Source organism: Chrysochloris asiatica, unplaced genomic scaffold (genome assembly GCF_000296735.1).
Source record: "Chrysochloris asiatica unplaced genomic scaffold, ChrAsi1.0 scaffold00087, whole genome shotgun sequence".
Classification (NCBI taxonomy): Eukaryota; Metazoa; Chordata; class Mammalia; order Afrosoricida; family Chrysochloridae; genus Chrysochloris; species Chrysochloris asiatica.
Window position 1 is genome coordinate 6,660,032 of NW_006408605.1, and position 7,693 is coordinate 6,667,724.

Genomic DNA, 7,693 nt, shown 5'->3' on the forward strand with positions numbered 1-7,693 from the left:
GAAGACCAGAAGAGTTGTGGGATGACATCAAGAACATAATACATGAAGAAAGCAAAAAGTCATTGAGAAGACAAGAAAGAAGGAAAAAGTCTAAAGAGATGTCAGAAGATACAATTCCCTCATGGGGCAAGTAAAAAAAGTATTATTATAGATTGAAATTAATGTTATAAAGAAAATAAGCAGGAGTCTTATAGTAAGGCAGCAACATCTTTAGAGAGTAGTCAGAGAAGGTTCTCTGTGAAGCTGACATTTAAGCTAATGGATGAAGAGAAACCAGTATAGGAGCTGTCTGTCATAAGCATATTCCAGACAGAAGCGTTGATAAACAAGGTCCATTGCAGAAAAGAGCTTGAGAAACTCTGAACTGATCAAAGATGAATTTGACTGGAGCATGGTTGATTGTAGCGGCATAAAATGAACTTACAGAGTAAACAGGGGTCAGTCAACATGGTCAAGTGGATCACAGTAGAGAATTTGGATTTTATTCTAGAGAAATGGGAAACATGGAAAGGTTTTAAGCAGGCTGGTGGCATGATCCTAATTACGTTTAAAAAAACCAAAGTGGCTGCTTTATGGAAAAGGGACAGAAGAAGAGTAAGAGTAGAAGCCTGAAAGCAAGGGTCTGATTTTTTAGTCCAGGCAAGAGCTGATGATGACTTGGACTAGGTTAGGGACTGAGGCGATAGAGAGAAGGGGGAAGATGAGTAATATGTATAAAAGAAAGATGTAGAACCAACAGATTTCCTGATGGATTGGATGCAATGGTTGAGAGAAGGGGATGAATCTAGGATGACTTCCAGTTTTCAGTTTTAGTAACTAAGTGGTTAGTGGTGCCATTTATGGACATAGACAAAATGAGAGAGGACCAGGTTTGGGCCTAATAAAAACTAGAATCAAGTTCCATTATAAACATATTAACTTTTTTTTTTTTTTTAAGTTTTTATTGTGAATTATGTGTTAGTTTACATGGGTGAACATTATCTTTACATTTATCCTATCATACTTTGTTTCATTGCAATGATCACAATCTCCTGCATGCATCATCAAACACCCAAAGGGTATAACCCACAATCCTGCCCCCCAGCCACCAGCACACAACCCCTGTCCCTAAACATGTTAACTTTTCAATTTTTCTGTAACATTCAAGTGGAGATGTCAGGCAGGCAACTGACTATGAAGTTTGAGAAATCTGGCTATTTAAAAGAAGTTTGAGCTAAAGATGCAAATTTGGGAGTCATCACTATAGAGAGAATTTCTAAAGCCATGGGAGTGAATGAGATGACCTAGGAAGAAGAGTAGAAAGCGAAGGGCAGAGCGTGCAACTCAAGTCCCCAGAAACCCATTGCCTCCCCCACTTATAGGTGGTCCCACAGGTATCTGATAGCTGAGCAGTTGACTCTCTTACTGATTCTAGGTACAGATTTAAAGTTAGGTAGGGGAAGAGGTGAGAAAAGCTTTGAGGGGAGGCCCCATCAATTTATTCATTCACAGAATGCCTTCTTTGAATCATGAACTGGGAACATAAAGATGAAGAGACATAGTCCCTCCCCAGCAAGAAGAAAACACATCTGTGACCATAACAATTTGGCATAATAAACTTTCTAATGTAGATATACACAGGAGCAATGGGAACACAAGGATGAACACATTGACTGGTGTTTGGTCTGGTGCAGGACTGAAGCAATGTTACCAACTTTGAAAAGATGAAACATTGAAAAATGGAGGCAAAGTGAAAGTGATGCTGTAAGATAAGCACTAGACTGCAGGGTCATTTGAACTGTGAGGTCAGCAGTTGAACTCATCAACTGCTCCTTGGAAACGCTACACAGGGTTGCTATGAGTCAGAACCGACTCAATGGCACTCAACAACAAGTGAAAGCAAAAGGGAAAGCTTTCCTTTGGTGGATCAAGTAAGGAGCAAGTTGGTGTGAACACGAACCAGACAAGAATGCCCTTTTTCACCACTTCTATTCAATATTGTGCTGGAAGTCTTAGTCACAAATATAAGGCAACAAAAGGAAGTTAAAGGCATCCAAATTGGCAAAGAAAAAATAAAACTCTATTTGCAAATAATATGATCCTATATACAGAAAACCCTAAAGGCTTGGTGAGAAAATTATTAGAAGCCATTGAAAGATTCAACAAAGTAACAGGGTACAAGACCAACATACAAAAATCATTTGGATTCCTTTACACTAACAAAGAGAGCTCTGAAAAAGAAATCTGGAAACCAATACCACATACAATGCTGCTGTTGTTATTAAGCACTGTTCCAACTCATAGTGACCAAACATACAGGGTTTCCAAGAAGTGGCTGGTGCGTTTGAACTGTGGACCTTGCAGTCCAATGTTTATCCTACAGTGCCACACCAGGACTTGATAATTTATAATAGCTACCCAAAAGATGGGATACTTGGGAATAAAGCTAACCAGAGAAAAATAAGACCTATACAAAGAAAACGACAAAGCACTATGACAATAAACCAAAAGAGACCTACAAAAATGAAAGAATATAACATGCTCATGAATAAGATGACTTAACATTGTAAAAATGTCAATACTACCTGAAACAATATATAGATATAATGCAATCCCAATCCAGATTCCAACATTATTCTTTAAAGGGATGGAAAAACTAATCACTAAATTTATATGGAAAGGAAAGAAACCCTGATAGGCAAAGCATTATTTAAAAAGAAGAACTAAATAGGAGGTCTCTCACTTCTTGATTTCAAAACATACTACACAGCCACAGTAGTCAAAACAGCATGGTACTGGTACAATGAAAGACACATAGATCAACGGAACAGAACTAAAAAAACAAGAAGTAAATCCATCCACCTACCATCACTTAGGAAGACCAGTTAATACCACTATTATTCAATTTATGCACCAACCACTAAGGCCAGTGAAGATGAAATAGAAGAATTCTACCAACTTCTTCAATCTGAAATTGATCAAATATGCAATCAAGATGTATTGATCATTACTGGTGATTGGAATGCAAAGGTTGGGAACGAAGAGGAAAAATCAGTAGTTGGAAAATATGGCCTTGGTGATAGAAATGATGCTGGAGAGCTCACAATAGAATTCTGCAATATCAGTGATTTGTTCATTTCAAATACCTACTTTAGACAGCATAAGAGATGAATACATACATGGACCTCACCAGATGGAATACACAGAAATCAAATTGACTACATCTGTGGAAAAACACGATGGAAAAGCTCCATATCTCAGTCAAAACAAGGCTAAGTGCAAATTGTGGAACAGATCATCAATTGTACACATGCAAATTCAAACTGGAGCTGAAGAAAATGAAAAGAAGTCCATGAGAGCCAAAATATGACCTTGAATATGCTGTTGTTGTATGCTGTGGAGTCGGTTCCGACTCATAACAACCCTGTACAGGTTTTCCGAGGCTATAAATCTTTACAGGAGCAGAAAGCCTCATCTTTCTCCAACAGAACAGCTGGTAGTTTCGAACTGCTAACCGTGAGGTTCACAGCCTGATTCGTAACCACTACGCTACCAGAGCTCCTTGACCTTGAATATAGCCCACCTGAATTTAGGGATCATCTGAAGAACAGAAGAGTTGTGAGATGACATCAAGAACATCATACAGGTAGATAGAAAAAAAGTCATTAAGAAAACAAGAAAGAAGGAAGAAGTCAAAATGGATGTCAGAAGATATACTTGTTCTCCAGTGTAGAGATGCTAAAGCAAATGGAAGAAATGAGGAGATAAAAGAGCTGAACAGAAAATTTCAAAGATCAGCTTGAGAAGATAAAGCCAAATATTACAAAAAAATGTGCAAAGATCTGGAGTCAGAAAACCAGAAAGCAAGAACACGCTCAGCATTTCTCAAGCTGGTGGAACTGAAGAAAATATTCAAGCCTCGACCTTTGTTATTGAAGAATTCTCTGGGCAAATTATTGAATGATGCAGAAAGCATCAAAAGAAGATGGAAGGAATACACAGAGTCACTGTACCAAAAAGAAATGGTTGATGTTCAACCGTTTTAAGAGGTAGCATATGATCAAGAGCCAACGATACTGAAGGAGAAGTCCAAGGTGCATTGAAGGAATCGGCAAAGAACAAGGTACCAGGAATTGATGGAATAAAAATTGAAATCTTTCTAGAAAGTGAGGCGGCAAAGGAAGCACTTATTCATCTAGGCCAAGAAATTTGGAAGACAACTATCTGGCTGACTGATTGTAAGATATCCATATTTGTGCCCATTCCAAAGAGAGGTGACCCAATGGAATGCAGAAATCATCAGCCAATATCTTTGATACCCCATGCGAGTAAAGTTTTACTGAAAGTAATACAGAGTTGGCTACAGGCATACAATGACAGAGAACTCACAGAGATTCAAACCTGATTCAGAAGAGACCGTGGAACGAGAGATATCATTGCTGATGTCCAATTGATCTTGGCTGAAAGCAGAGAATATCAGAAAAATTCAGAGAATATCAGAAAAATGTTTGCCTGTGCTTTATTGACTATGCCAAGGCTTTTGATTGTGTGGATCATGACAAGCTATGGACAACATTGCGAAGTATGAATATTCCTGAACACTTAATTGTGCTCATGAGGAATCTGTATGTGGACCAAAAGGCAGTTGTTGGAACAGAACAAGGGAACACTGAATGGTTTAAAATTAAGAAATGTGTGCGACAGGGTTGTTTTATTTCACCATACTTATTCAACCTGTATGCTAAGCAAATAATCAGAAAAGCTGGGTTATATGGAGAAAAACATGGTATCAGGATTGAAGAAAGACTCATAACAACCTGCGATATGCAGATGATACAACCTTACTTGCTTGAAGTGAAGAATACTTAAAATATTTACTAATAAAGAGCACAGTCTTTGGTATGGATTACATCTCAATATAAAGAAAAAAAAATCCTCACCACTGGACCAATAAACAACATTCTCTTATCAACGGAGAAAAGATTGAAGTTGTCAAGGACTTCATTCTTCTTGGATCAACTATCAACACTCATAGAAGCAGTAGTCAAGAAATCAAATGATGTATTGCATTAGGCAAATCTGCTGCACAAAACCTTTTTAATGTGTTGAAGAGCAAAGATGTCAGCTTGAAGATTAGGTGTGCCTGACCCAAGCCATGGTATTCTCAATAACCTCATATGCATGCGAAAGCTGGACAGTGAATAAGGAAGACCATAGAAGAATTGATGCTTTTGAGTTACTGATGATGGTTGGAGGAGAGTATTGAAAGTGCCATGGGCTGCCAAAAGAACCAACAGATCTGTGTTGGAAGAAGTGCAGCCAGAGTACTCCTTGGAGGCCAGGACGGCCAAATTTCATCTCTCATACTTCGGATATATTGTCAGGAGGGACCAGTTGCTGGAGAAGGATATCATGTTTGGAAAAGTGGAGGGTCAGAGAAAAAGAGGAAGACCCCAAGCGAGGTGGACTGGCAAAGTGGCAGCATCAATGGGCTCAAGTGTGGCAAAGATAGTGAGGTTGGCCCAGGATCAGGCAGTGTTTCGTTCTGCTATGCATAAGGTCACTATGAGTCAGTACTGATCAATGGCACCTATCAACAACAACAAACAATCAGTTGATCTTCAAAAAAGTGACAAAATGCATCAAGTGGGGAAGAGATAATGTCTTCAACAAACAATGCTAGGAAAATTGGAAGTCAATTTGCAGAAAAATGAAACAAGACCTGGATCTCATGCAATATATAAAAACTAACTCAAGATGGATCAAAGACATAAATGTAAAACATATAACTATAAAAATCATCAATGAAAAATAGGGACAAATTTAGAAGCTATGATACATGGTATAAATACACTATCAAACAATTAAAAACACACAAGCAGCAGAAGACAAAATAGATTACTGGGACTTCTAAAAATTAGACACTTGTATGCATCTAAAGATTTCCTCAAAAGATTAAAGAGAGAGCCCACCAGGGGCGGAGGTCCCTGGGACCATCAAGGGAGAAGAGCGGACAGCAGGACCCTACCCAGAGAAACAGTGACACCAGAGATGGAGGCAGAGACAATGACATGGAGAGATGGAGTAGCTGGGGATCTAGACCCAGAGAGGGAGAGGGACTGTGTGCTGATGACCGGGGGGCAGGCTTGCAGGGTATACCCTTTGGTTGGTTGATGATGCATGGAGAGGACTGTAACCATGACAATGAAATGATATATGATAGGATGAATGTAAAGCTAATGTTCTCCCATGTAAACTATCACATAATTCACAATAAAACATTTTTAAAAAGAGAGAGAGAGAGAGAGCCCATAGACTCGGAAATTTTTTTTTGCAATGACACATCAGATGAGGGACTAATCTTTAAAGTTTATAGAAAACCTCAACACTTCAACAAGAAAAAGACAAATAATTCAAGTAAAAAATGGGCAGAGGATATTATCAGACACTTCAAAGACATTCAGGTGGTCAACAAAAATATGGAGAAATGCTTACTATCATTAGCTGTGGTTGTTGTTGCTGTTAGAGATGCAAATCAAAACACAATGAGAAAATACCTCACCCCAGTATAATAACAAAGTTGAAAACCTCAGAAAACAACAATATTGACAAGGGTGTACAGATACTGGAACTCTAATACACTTCTGGTGGGACTATAAAATGGAAAGTAGTATAGTGCGTCTTCAAAAAGTTATGAATACAGAGAGCTTTGGGGTCCGGAGATTGTCTGAAGTAGTGTATCAACATGTCCTGTGGTTCCAGTGCTGGTTTTGACTACCACATTACCATTTTTTCTCCCGAGGGCCGCCTCTACCAAATAGAATATGCTTTTAGGGTAATTAACCAGGGTGGCCTTACATCAGTAGCTGTCAGAGGGAAGGACTGTGCCGTCATTGTCACACAGAAGAAAGTACCTGACAAATTATTGGATTCCAGCACAGTGACTAACTTATTCAAGATAACTGAAAACATTGGCTGTGTGATGACAGGAATGACAGCTGACAGCAGGTCCCAGGTACAGAGGGCTTGCTATGAGGCAGCTAATTGGAAATACAAGTATGGCTATGAGATTCCTGTGGACATGCTATGTAAAAGAATTGCAGATATTTCTCAGGTCCACACACACAATGCTGAAATAAGGCCTCTTGGTTGTTGTATGATCTTAATTGGTACTAATGAAGAACAAGGCCCTCAGGTTACTATTGTGGGTTTAAAGCCACTGCAGCAGGAGTTAAACAAATGGAGTCAACCAGCTTCCTTGAAAAAAAAAGTGAAGAAAAAATTTGATTGTGCATTTGAGCAGACAGTTGAAACTGCAATTACATGCATGTCTACTGTGCCGTCAATTGATTTCAAACCTTCTGAAATTGAAGTTGGAGTAGTTACAGTTGAAAATCCTAAATTCAGGATTCTTACAGAAGCAGAAATTGATATCCACCTTGTTGCTCTAGCTGAGAGAGACTAAACATAATTAGTACCAAATCCATAATGCCACTTGCCAGTGGATGTGGTAAAAACAGACCAACATTGTGGAGGCCCCTGGATTGACAAAGAACCTCTCAAGTCCTCCTAGCCCTGAAGTGATTCAGACTCTGTATAAATAAAAGCATTGTTTTTTGGAAACTAAAAAAAAAGTTATGAATACCATATAACCCAGCAATCCCTCTACTATAGAAATAAGATCCGTGATGCAGATAGGTGTATGCACACCCAA

At 38.8% G+C, this 7,693-nt stretch overlaps 1 pseudogene; it reads left to right on the plus strand.

Annotated features, from left to right (window-relative positions):
- The first annotated feature begins 6,724 nt into the window (after positions 1–6,724).
- On the plus strand, positions 6,725–7,444 carry LOC102812920 (annotated as a pseudogene).
- The last annotated feature ends 249 nt before the right edge of the window (positions 7,445–7,693 follow it).